Consider the following 13,058-nt stretch of genomic DNA (forward strand, 5'->3'; position numbering starts at 1 on the left):
AATTGTAGAGAATTATATTATTTTCAAATGCAACAAATTATAATTACAAAGTATAAAGTTATACATTTTAGAATTCTATTTGGGAGAGTTTGTTATAGCTCTATGGTATTACGTCACACTAAGGTTAATCGTTTTCACTCTTTAACCAAAGTACATTTATATTACTGTTCGGTCCACTGTTTCACTCCTGAAATGGTACCATCAAAACACATTTATACAATAGTGTGGTTTGTTGTTTTCACATTCATACAGAGTTATTAAAATACATTTAGTTAACAGTTTGGTCTATTAATTTCAGATCTTATGTGATGCTGTTCGTGTTTTCACATCTTAACAGTGCTGTCAAATACATGTATTGTATAATGTACCTCAGTAAGGATTTAGAAATAAATATAAACCTCAACGTATCATTACATTCATCATTTGTCATTGAGCATACTACTGTCGCGAAATTCGAAGCTTAACCGATAAAGATGGACAAGTGTAAATCTGAAAAAAACAAAATACGTCTAAGCTTTTAAAGCGGTGAAGGCTTTATACGTGTGGTGGTTTGAGCTGACTTGTTCAATCAAAACACCTTACCTATTTCACACTTCACACAGTTCAACCAAGACATTGTTGTGAAATTATGCTTGAAGAACATTGAACACGTTTCAGTGCACTTGCCGTATATTTTCATAAATAATTTAAATGCACATCAAAACATCAACGCATGTTAAACATCAAGCGGATTGATATACCTATAACTTTCAGCGTGATGACGGTGTTCACAGTCCGGGCTTTATGGAAGTCCACCCGACATCGATACTCCCCAGCGTCGCCTTCCTTCACTGGGTCCAGCTGAAGAAATGCTGGCCTGTTGATCATGTTAAAATAAGCACGACTCTCCAGCTCAGGGCTGGAAGACTGGTGAGCGTGGTCCACGTTACCCGCCGGGCGTCCAGGGTGTAGATGGGTTGAGCTGAGTCATCTTTGTACCAGAGGATTAGAGCTGCGGAATCATCGACTGAGGGGGAGGAAACGTCACATGGAAGAGCCACTTTACCCCGTACAACTGCAGTGTAGAGAATGGAAGCTGTAATGTGAAACGAGATTAATATATTACGTTATTGAACGTAAACTCTAACCTGTAGTGCTATCATCGCTAACAATAAAGAAGCACAAAAACATTTAAACAACGAAGAAAGGATTGTTGTTGTTGTTGTTGGTTTTTTAGCGAAAAGCTTCAAAATGGACAATTTGTGCTTTCTCCACCGTGGATAACTGGAACTTAGCATTTTACGTCCGTAAATTTACCGCTGACTCATAAGGGACACGTAAATAAAAAGGAATACTATTGGAATAGTGAACGGAGATTGCTTTAATATTATTAATATACATTAGTTTTACGTATTAACGTAAAGGGCAAAATATGTTTAATTTTTACCCCTCTCATAAATCTGGGATGAGACGTGGTCCAGTGGTCAGCGTGTTGCACTATGGGTCGAAGAAACCCTCTTCACTTCCTGATGTAGCCCAAAAAGTGCGCTTCGCTGTTCGGGATTCTTGATGAGTCATAACAGTGACAGTCAAATCCCACTGTTTGATTAATATATCCCAAGAACTGTCAATGGGTGCTGTTGACGAGCTGCTTTCCCTTTAGCCCAGTGGTTCCCAACCAGGGGTGCGAGATAATATTTCAGTTTATGCAACTTTTAGTTTATTGTGATATTTTTTCTTTTCCAAATGTTTCGTTTTCGTTTATATATCATTAAAAACTAATTATAAAAATTTGTTTTGACCATCTTCACCTTTATTCTTAAACAAATAATTACCGTCAGGGGTGCGAGATCATATTAAAAATTAAAATTTTTTAGGGGTGCGGGGCATAAAAAAGGTTGGGAACCACTGCTTTAGCCAATATACTCAGAATTAGAGACAGTCTTTCTGTAGCTTTGGTTTGTTAAATTCTTTGTCACCTCTTAATAAAAGTGATAACACAATAAGCATATTTATTTCGTTTTTGTTATAAAAAGAGAAATTATTCTAAAATAAACAATAACAGACTGATACTTTTGCTTATAAGTCGGCGGACGAATACTCAGAGAAGGACTTGGTAATTTGGTTTTACTTTTAGTTTCTGTGAAACAAACGCTCAAAATTTGACACTCGTGCGTATTTCTAGAATTACACAAAACAACCTGGCTACTTTGTTGATATGTCCAGCACAAATAAGCTAATGAACTTTCATTCTACACACGGCGATTCAGCAACAAGCTTAAGGGTTTATAACGCTAAAACTCGGGGGTTTTAGTCGTATAAACAACTAAACAAAATAACAGCTTCAAGTTGTTGTTTTTTACCACTCGAATTATTAAAAATATATTCTATAGTATAAAAATTCTTAATTTGTTGAAAGTAGTTTCAAATTCAAAACACTTTTAAAAAGCTTTCACGTAATGTAACCTTTTTAAAGGTAACTTGAATTAACACAATTATAAAATTGTAATTATAATTATACAATTATAAAATTGTAAACGAAAAGTTTGGTTACTTCAAAAACTATTATAGAAGTTAATTACATGTTTTCAACGTTCAGAACAGAAACAAAGAGATATGAGTAGTTTATTTCTAACTGGAAGAATATTGGAAGAAAGAATAGTATTTTCAACGTTATATTACTTACAATAACATAGCGTACAGTATCCTTAATGACAAACTGTTTAATATTCATAATAACATTCGTAGTATCCACTACGTGGCAGTATAAAAACCGGACATCTGAAAGTAGTTTAAATTGGCTTTGTTTGTTGGAGAATACAAATAGTACTGTTTGATATATAGTATTGCGGTCAACGAACAAAGAATTCTAGTAAATAAAAGTTAGAATTTGTTTCGGATGCTCAAACAAGGTTTCACTAGGTCTGTCTGCGTTAACTGTTCCATTTTTGAAATAATAGGCTAAAAAGAAAACAGCTTGTTAACAGCTTCCAATTACAATATCTTGCAATAATCTAATTGAATAATTAGACCGTCCTAAAGTGCGAAGCTCTGTTCTGCTGAAACAGGACGCAAACCAGTAACCTATGGTTTACAAGCTTCGTAATAACCATCAGGCATAACCCAACTATAATGAGCTTTAAACAAGTATAGGAATATGTCAGGTACTGAAAAGTTTTGAAATTTAAGTTGCAAAACGATCTTCAGTAAATTGTATTTCAAATAAAAATTAACGAAAGATATAAAAACATTCATTGGTCACAAACCATAAACTATATTTCTAGCTTTATCTCTGAAGTGCTTCGCGGTATGTTTTCATATTAGTTTTTAATCAAATCTGATCCAAAGAGAACGATCTTAAATAGCAGTTTAGTTTTAAAGATGTCCGAGTTTCAGAAGAGAATACATGCCAAAGGCATTGGAGTTTTTCAGTGAATTTTGAACTTTTCAAACGGGGCCCTAGCTTATTCACTTTTTATCATGTTACAAGTTAAGAACTGACAGTTTCAATAATCGACGATTATCCCAAAGAGTAAAAAGGTTTCAAAAATAACTAAGGACACATCAGTATAGGAAAAACGGCTCACAATTATCTAGTGATATAAAATTATCTTAGTAGGAAAAACGGCTCACAATTATCTAGTGATATAAAATTATCTTAGTAATTCCTAATTCTTCAAGAAATATTTCTAGTCTTTAGTTTTTATATTCTTAAATATGAGTTTACCCATGTCTTCATATCATTCTTAAATATGAGTTTACCCATGTCTTCATGTCATTCTAAAATATGAGTTTACCCATGTCTTCATGTCATTCTAAAATATGAGTTTACCCATGTCTTCATGTCATTCTTAAATATGAGTTTACCCATGTCTTCATGTCATTCTAAAATATGAGTTTACCCATGTCTTCATGTCATTCTAAAATATGAGTTTACCCATGTCATCATGTCATTCTTAAATATGAGTTTACCCATGTCTTCATGTCATTCTAAAATACAAACTTACTTTGTTTTCATGCCATTCTAAAAAATATGAGTTTACCCATGTCTTCACGTTATTCAAAATAAGAGTTTACCCATGTCTTCAACGTTATTCAAAAATATGAGTTTACTCATGTCTTCATGTCATTCTAAAATATGAGTTTACTCATGTCTTCATGTCATTCTTAAATATGAGTTTACTCCATGTCTTCATATCATTCTTAAATATGAGTTTACCCATGTCTTCATGTCATTCTTAAATATGAGTTTACCCATGTCTTCATGTCATTCTAAAATATGAGGTTACCCATGTCTTCATGTCATTCTAAAATACAAACTTACTTTGTTTTCATGCCATTCTAAAAAATATGAGTTTACCCATGTCTTCACGTTATTCAAAAATATGAGTTTACTCATGTCTTCATGTCATTCTAAAATATGAGTTTACTCATGTCTTCATGTCATTCTTAAATATGAGTTTACTCATGTCTTCATATCATTCTTAAATATGAGTTTACTCATGTCTTCATATCATTCTTAAATATGAGTTTACTCATGTCTTCATGTCATTCTAAAATATGAGTTTACTCATGTCTTCATGTCATTCTTAAATATGAGTTTACCCATGTCTTCATGTCATTCTAAAATATGAGGTTACCCATGTCTTCATGTCATTCCAAAAATATGAGCTTACTCATGTCTTCATGTTATTATAAAATATGAGTTCACCCATGTCTTCATGCCATTCTTAAATATGAGTTCACCCATGTCTTCATGTCATTATAGAATATGAGTTTACCCATGTCTTCATGTCATTATAAAGTATGAGTTTACCCATGTCTTCATGTCATTATAAAGTATGAGTTTACCCATGTCTTCATGTCATTATAAAGTATGAGTTTACCCATGTCTTCATGTCATTCTGAAATATGAGTTTACTCATGTCTTCATGTCATTCTAAAATATGAGTTTACCCATGTCTTCATGTCATTCTAAAATATGAGTTTACCCATGTCTTCATGTCATTCTAAAATATGTTTAGCCATGTCTTCATGTCATTCTTAAATATGAGTTTACCCATGTCTTCAAATCATTCTAAAATATGAGTTTACCCATGTCTTCATATCATTCTAAAATATAAACTTACCCCTGTTTCTTCATGCCATTCTAAAAATATGAGTTTACCCATGTCTTCATGTCATTCTAAAAAAAATATATAGTTTACCCATGTCTTCGTGTCATTCAAAAATATGAGTTTACCCATGTCTTCGTGTCATTCTAAAATATGAGTTTACCCATGTCTTCGTGTCATTCTAAAATATGAGTTTACCCATGTCTTCGTGTCATTCTTAAATATGAGTTTACCCATGTCTTCGTGTCATTCTAAAAAATATGAGTTTACCCATGTCTTCGTGTCATTCTAAAAAATATGAGTTTACCCATGTCTTCGTGTCATTCTTAAATATGAGTTTACCCATGTCTTCGTGTCATTCAAAAATATGAGCTTACCCATGTCTTCATGTCATTATAGAATATGAGTTTACCCATGTCTTTATGTCATTCTTAAATATGAGTTTACCCATGTCTTCATGTCATTCTTAAATATGAGTTTACCCATGTCTTCATGTCATTCTTAAATATGAGTTTACCCATGTCTTCATGTCATTATAGAATATGAGTTTACCCATGTCTTCATGTCATTATAGAATATGAGTTTACCCATGTCTTCATGTCATTTTTAAATATGAGTTTACCCATGTCTTCATGTCATTATAGAATATGAGTTTACCCATGTCTTCATGTCATTCTTAAATATGAGTTTACCCATGTCTTCATGTCATTATAGAATATGAGTTTACCCATGTCTTCATGTCATTATAAAGTATGAGTTTACCCATGTCTTCATGTCATTATAAAGTATGAGTTTACCCATGTCTTCATGTCATTCTGAAATATGAGTTTACCCATGTCTTCATGTCATTCTAAAATATGAGTTTACCCATGTCTTCATGTCATTCTAAAATATGAGTTTACCCATGTCTTCATGTCATTCTAAAATATGTTTAGCCATGTCTTCATGTCATTCTTAAATATGAGTTTACCCATGTCTTCAAATCATTCTAAAATATGAGTTTACCCATGTCTTCATATCATTCTAAAATACAAACTTACCCTGTTTTCATGCCATTCTAAAAAATATGAGTTTACCCATGTCTTCATGCCATTCTAAAAAAATATGAGTTTACCCATGTCTTCGTGTCATTCAAAAATATGAGTTTACCCATGTCTTTGTGTCATTCTAAAATATGAGTTTACCCATGTCTTCGTGTCATTCAAAAATATGAGTTTACCCATGTCTTCGTGTCATTCTTAAATATGAGTTTACTCATGTCTTCGTGTCATTCTAAAAAATATGAGTTTACCCATGTCTTCGTGTCATTCTAAAAAATATGAGTTTACCCATGTCTTCGTGTCATTCTTAAATATGAGTTTACCCATGTCTTCGTGTCATTCAAAAATATGAGCTTACCCATGTCTTCATGTCATTATAGAATATGAGTTTACCCATGTCTTCATGTCATTCTTAAATATGAGTTTACCCATGTCTTCATGTCATTCTTAAATATGAGTTTACCCATGTCTTCATGTCATTCTTAAATATGAGTTTACCCATGTCTTCATGTCATTATAGAATATGAGTTTACCCATGTCTTCATGTCATTATAAAGTATGAGTTTACCCATGTCTTCATGTCATTATAAAGTATGAGTTTACCCATGTCTTCATGTCATTATAAAGTATGAGTTTACCCATGTCTTCATGTCATTATAAAGTATGAGTTTACCCATGTCTTCATGTCATTCTGAAATACGAGTTTACCCATGTCTTCATGTCATTCTAAAATATGAGTTTACCCATGTCTTCATGTCATTCTAAAATATGTTTAGCCATGTCTTCATGTCATTCTTAAATATGAGTTTACCCATGTCTTCAAATCATTCTAAAATATGAGTTTACCCATGTCTTCATATCATTCTAAAATATAAACCTTTACCCTGTTTTCATGCCATTCTAAAAAATATGAGTTTACCCATGTCTTCATGCCATTCTAAAAAAATATGAGTTTACCCATGTCTTCATGTCATTCTTAAATATGAGTTTACCCATGTCTTCGTGTCATTCTTAAATATGAGTTTACTCATGTCTTCGTGTCATTCTAAAAAATATGAGTTTACCCATGTCTTCGTGTCATTCTAAAAAATATGAGTTTACCCATGTCTTCATGTCATTCTTAATATGAGTTTACCCATGTCTTCATGTCATTCAAAAAATATGAGTTTACCCATGTCTTCATGTCATTATAGAATATGAGTTTACCCATGTCTTCATGTCATTCTTAAATATGAGTTTACCCATGTCTTCATGTCATTCTTAAATATGAGTTTACCCATGTCTTCATGTCATTCTTAAATATGAGTTTACCCATGTCTTCATGTCATTCTTAAATATGAGTTTACCCATGTCTTCATGTCATTATAGAATATGAGTTTACCCATGTCTTCATGTCATTATAAAATATGAGTTTACCCATGTCTTCATGTCATTTTTAAATATGAGTTTACCCATGTCTTCATGTCATTATAGAATATGAGTTTACCCATGTCTTCATGTCATTATAGAATATGAGTTTACCCATGTCTTCATGTCATTCTTAAATATGAGTTTACCCATGTCTTCATGTCATTATAGAATATGAGTTTACCCATGTCTTCATGTCATTATAAAGTATGAGTTTACCCATGTCTTCATGTCATTATAAAGTATGAGTTTACCCATGTCTTCATGTCATTATAAAGTATGAGTTTACCCATGTCTTCATGTCATTCTGAAATATGAGTTTACCCATGTCTTCATGTCATTCTAAAATATGAGTTTACCCATGTCTTCATGTCATTCTAAAATATGAGTTTACCCATGTCTTCATGTCATTCTAAAATATGAGTTTACCCATGTCTTCATGTCATTCTTAAATATGAGTTTACCCATGTCTTCATGTCATTATAAAATATGAGTTTACCCATGTCTTCATATCATTCTTAAATATGAGTTTACCTGTGTTTCATGCCATTCTAAAAAATATGAGTTTACCCATGTCTTCATGCCATTCTAAAAAAATATGAGTTTACCCATGTCTTCGTGTCATTCAAAAATATGAGTTTACCCATGTCTTCGTGTCATTCAAAAATATGAGTTTACCCATGTCTTCGTGTCATTCAAAAATATGAGTTTACCCATGTCTTCGTGTCATTCTTAAATATGAGTTTACTCATGTCTTCGTGTCATTCTAAAAAATATGAGTTTACCCATGTCTTCGTGTCATTCTAAAAAATATGAGTTTACCCATGTCTTCGTGTCATTCTTAAATATGAGTTTACCCATGTCTTCGTGTCATTCAAAAATATGAGCTTACCCATGTCTTCATGTCATTATAGAATATGAGTTTACCCATGTCTTCATGTCATTCTTAAATATGAGTTTACCCATGTCTTCATGTCATTTTTAAATATGAGTTTACCCATGTCTTCATGTCATTATAGAATATGAGTTTACCCATGTCTTCATGTCATTATAGAATATGAGTTTACCCATGTCTTCATGTCATTTTTAAATATGAGTTTACCCATGTCTTCATGTCATTATAGAATATGAGTTTACCCATGTCTTCATGTCATTTTTAAATATGAGTTTACCCATGTCTTCATGTCATTATAGAATATGAGTTTACCCATGTCTTCGTGTCATTCAAAAATATGAGTTTACCCATGTCTTCGTGTCATTCTTAAATATGAGTTTACTCATGTCTTCGTGTCATTCTAAAAAATATGAGTTTACCCACGTCTTCGTGTCATTCTAAAAAATATGAGTTTACCCACGTCTTCGTGTCATTCTTAAATATGAGTTTACCCATGTCTTCGTGTCATTCAAAAATATGAGCTTACCCATGTCTTCATGTCATTATAGAATATGAGTTTACCCATGTCTTCATGTCATTCTTAAATATGAGTTTACCCATGTCTTCATGTCATTCTTAAATATGAGTTTACCCATGTCTTCATGTCATTTTTAAATATGAGTTTACCCATGTCTTCATGTCATTATAGAATATGAGTTTACCCATGTCTTCATGTCATTATAGAATATGAGTTTACCCATGTCTTCATGTCATTTTTAAATATGAGTTTACCCATGTCTTCATGTCATTATAGAATATGAGTTTACCCATGTCTTCATGTCATTTTTAAATATGAGTTTACCCATGTCTTCATGTCATTATAGAATATGAGTTTACCCATGTCTTCATGTCATTATAGAATATGAGTTTACCCATGTCTTCATGTCATTATAGAATATGAGTTTACCCATGTCTTCATGTCATTATAGAATATGAGTTTACCCATGTCTTCATGTCAATATAGAATATGAGTTTACCCATGTCTTCATGTCAATATAGAATATGAGTTTACCCATGTCTTCATGTCAATATAGAATATGAGTTTACCCATGTCTTCATGTCATTATAAAGTATGACCTTACACGTTCTTCTTTTCATTATTAAGAGAAATTTTACCCTTTGTCCTCTCGCTCTTAAAAATGACTCTACTTGCTGTGCTGGTCACGTTTAAAGCGATAATCAATTACTCTTCTTCCAGCAGAAGTTCATGAAGAAGGACAACGTCAGTAATATGAAGGTGGACAACATCAGTAATATGAAGGTGGACTACATTAGTGATATGAAGGTGGACTACATTAGTGATATGAAGATGGACTACATTAGTGATATGAAGATGGACTACATTAGTGATATGAAGATGGACTACATCAGTGATATGAAGATGGACTACATCAGTGATATGAAGATGGACTACATCAGTAATATGAAGGTGGACTACATTAGTAATATGAAGGTGGACTACATTAGTAATATGAAGGTGGACTACATTAGTAATATGAAGGTGGACTACATTAGTAATATGAAGGACAACATTAGTAATATGAAGAAGGACAACATTAGTAATATGAAGAAGGACAACATTAGTGATATGAAGATGGACTGCATTAGTGCTATGAAGATGGACTGCATTAGTGCTATGAAGATGGACTACAGAAAAGACTTCGAGAACATGTTTTTCCTTCACTTAGGAAAAATTCTTAAAATTCTTTACTCTTCACTTCCAAATGTTTTAATTCTATTTGTTCATCAAATTCTATGTGACCATGTCGACCAACCCTAAGGATGACTTGGATGGTACATATGTGAAGCCTATTTAGAATGATATGCTCTTTGACTATAGTTCTTTGTATAATAAAGTTATATATATATATCTACATCTTTAGAGAGTTACACATCAAAATATTCATAAGAGACGCATTTAAGAAGCTAATAATAATAATAACCCTTCACTGTCTGAAAACGCAACAAATCTGTGTTTAATCTGTAGTAATTTATAAATATTACTGGTAATTTAATACGATAAGCAGCTTCGTTTAAACGTCTGTTATTAGAACAGGAGACAATAATTACATCCACTCACGTGTCAGGCAACAAGAATGGTTAATTGGACAAACAAATTGAAGAGAAAGTTAACAAAAGCCGCGAAAGCTAAGGTGACAAATTAACTGCTACTGTCCAAAGAAACTCGAGTAGATATTAGATAGGGTCTAACGTCGAGAAAGTAAGAGATTGGTTGCTAGAAGAATGAGCTTATATCTAGTTAATTAAACCTCCAATAGTTCATTGTTTTTGCACACTTTTTGAAAGTACATTTTACAGTTTATAGTAAAGTTTGACATTAAAACATATCTCTCTGTTTAAATACAGGGCAACCAGTATTTCTATTAAAATACTTTCTTCAATTACTTGAAACCTTTAATTATGAAGTTAATTTCTGATAATTAAGATTCACTTAAACCTAATAAGGCGTAATATAATATACCCACGTGTATTGTATACTGTATTTCTTTCTTTTGTGTGGTTAACGTTCAGCCACTAATTTAGATTGAAAAAGACATAATGTAATGTATTCAAGTGCAATGTGTTGTTTATTCAGCGCAGAGACCGTAATGACGCCGTAACGTTAGATAGATAGTTTTCCATTCTAAGATATCCAGCAATATCTAACTAAACCTGTACTAAGATCCAGTAATTGTTCGTGTGTTATATAACAGATTCATGTTCGTTATGATCTACATTGGTATACATAGTGTAGTATGTTCATTTTCGTTTGTCCTTATCTTTAAATATCGTTAACAGAGATGATATATAATAGATGAAACAATATCATAAATAAGGAATTACTGAAAAGTAAATTTACATAGCTATATTCGTTTAAAGTTTCCATCTAAGTAGGTAGCTTGTTATAGTTGGGATTTGCTATTAATTAGATATTCAAGTACATTATTTACTGTCTTCTTATGTATTATGAATTCACGATCATAGTGTTATAAAGTCACATAGGTTGTATAGCATATTCCTTGATAAGACTATAAAGTTCTTATATTAATCGTTTTAAAAGTATGTATGACCCGGCATGACCAGGTGGTTAAGACACTTGACTCGTAATCCGAGGATCGCGGGTTCGAATCCTCGTCACACCAAACATGCTCACTCTTTCAGCCATGAGGGCGTTATAATGTAACGGTCAAACTCACTATTCGTTGCTAAAAGAGTAGCCCAAGAGTTGGCAGCGAGTAGTGATGATTAGCTGCCTTTTCTCTAGTCTTACACTGCTAAATTAGGGACGGCTGGCGCAGATAGCCCTCGTGTAGCTTTACGCGAAATTCAGAAACAAACCAAACCAAAAGTACGTACGAGTCTGGTTTAGAAATAAGACGCTGGAAATCTTTCGAAATATCAATTAGTCACTCCTAGCTTCTCCTTCTCACAGTCTAGAATAACCTTCTCAATTAATGAGTGAGGAGCTAGCGTGTTGTTTTATTTAAGTTACTACATACAGCCTTCGGTATCTTGGAGACAACACGCAACGAATGATAAAATGTACTTCTATATCGTTAACCCTACAAACATTGATATGAAGTACTGTCAACTCTAAAAGACACCATCTTAATGACTTCAAACCAAACATGTTGCACTGTGTCAAAGTACACATACCACTTAGATATGGATTAAACGCATAAATGGATGTAAAAAATCAATATATTGAAGTTGACATAAAATTAGTTTAGGAAAACAAAAACAATCCTGCTGTATCTTCTTATTAGTTTTATTGATATATGCTTTAACAATAATTCGTGTGTTATAAATCTGTCTGTCGACCGATCTTAGGAAATATTTCGTACATTATAAGTCTTTCCAAAAACCAACTGTTTCTTTTATTAAAGCATATTTCAAAACTTACAATGGTACAAATATTAACCAAGTGTTTTCAGAAACACAATATTTTCATATTACCTGACTGAAATATTGTTTATAATATCAGCAAACATTCGTTACACTCACACACAGAAACCCAGAGAGGTGCTTATACCTTACAGCGACTAGAGGTCAGTCTCTGTCAGTGTTGAAAAGAATTTCTCTAATCTCCAGTAAGAGAGAGTTAACTTGTAACAAAGCACGTTAAAGATTAACTCGAAAAATGAACAAATCATATTTTTACTTAAGTTAATAGTAAAGAAGGTTATTTTGAAACAGGTACGACATTTCGATTACTAATGTGATCAATGTCAAGTACATAAATTTTAATGGTAAATAAGGTAACTTGATATGAAATATTGGCGTCAGTTAGAATTTTTTTGAAAAACTGTTTGTTTTTGAATTTCGTGCAAAAGAGCTATCTGCGCTAGCCGTCCATAATTTACCAGTGTAAGACTACAAGGAAGGCAGCTAGTGATCACCACTCATCGCCAACTCTTGGGCTACTATTTTACTAAGAAATAGTGGGATTAACCGTCATATTATAACGTCCCCACGACTGAAAGGGCGAGCATGTTTGGTGTTACGGGGATTCGAAACCGCGACCCTCAGATTACAAGCCAAGCGCTTTAGCCACCTGACTATGTCGGACCTCTTTGAAAAATA

General features: G+C 32.7%; 1 protein-coding gene and 1 pseudogene across 2 annotated transcripts in view; one reads left to right on the forward strand and one right to left on the reverse strand.

The window, feature by feature from the left end:
• Positions 1–5,474, reverse strand: part of LOC143239723 (neural cell adhesion molecule 1-like) — a 104,251-nt pseudogene extending 98,777 nt beyond the window's left edge. Inside the window, exons 1-2 of the transcript XR_013021324.1 lie at positions 5,471–5,474; positions 741–1,075 (exon numbers count right to left, since the gene is read on the reverse strand). The product of XR_013021324.1 is annotated as a neural cell adhesion molecule 1-like (transcript). The remainder of the gene's footprint in view (positions 1–740; positions 1,076–5,470) is intronic.
• The window catches only part of LOC143239467 (uncharacterized), a 386,069-nt gene that overhangs the window by 269,074 nt on the left and 103,937 nt on the right, over positions 1–13,058 (forward strand). The gene's annotated exons all lie outside the window — the stretch shown is intronic.

This window comes from Tachypleus tridentatus, chromosome 13 (genome assembly GCF_004210375.1).
Source record: "Tachypleus tridentatus isolate NWPU-2018 chromosome 13, ASM421037v1, whole genome shotgun sequence".
NCBI classification, from domain to species: domain Eukaryota; kingdom Metazoa; phylum Arthropoda; class Merostomata; order Xiphosura; family Limulidae; genus Tachypleus; species Tachypleus tridentatus.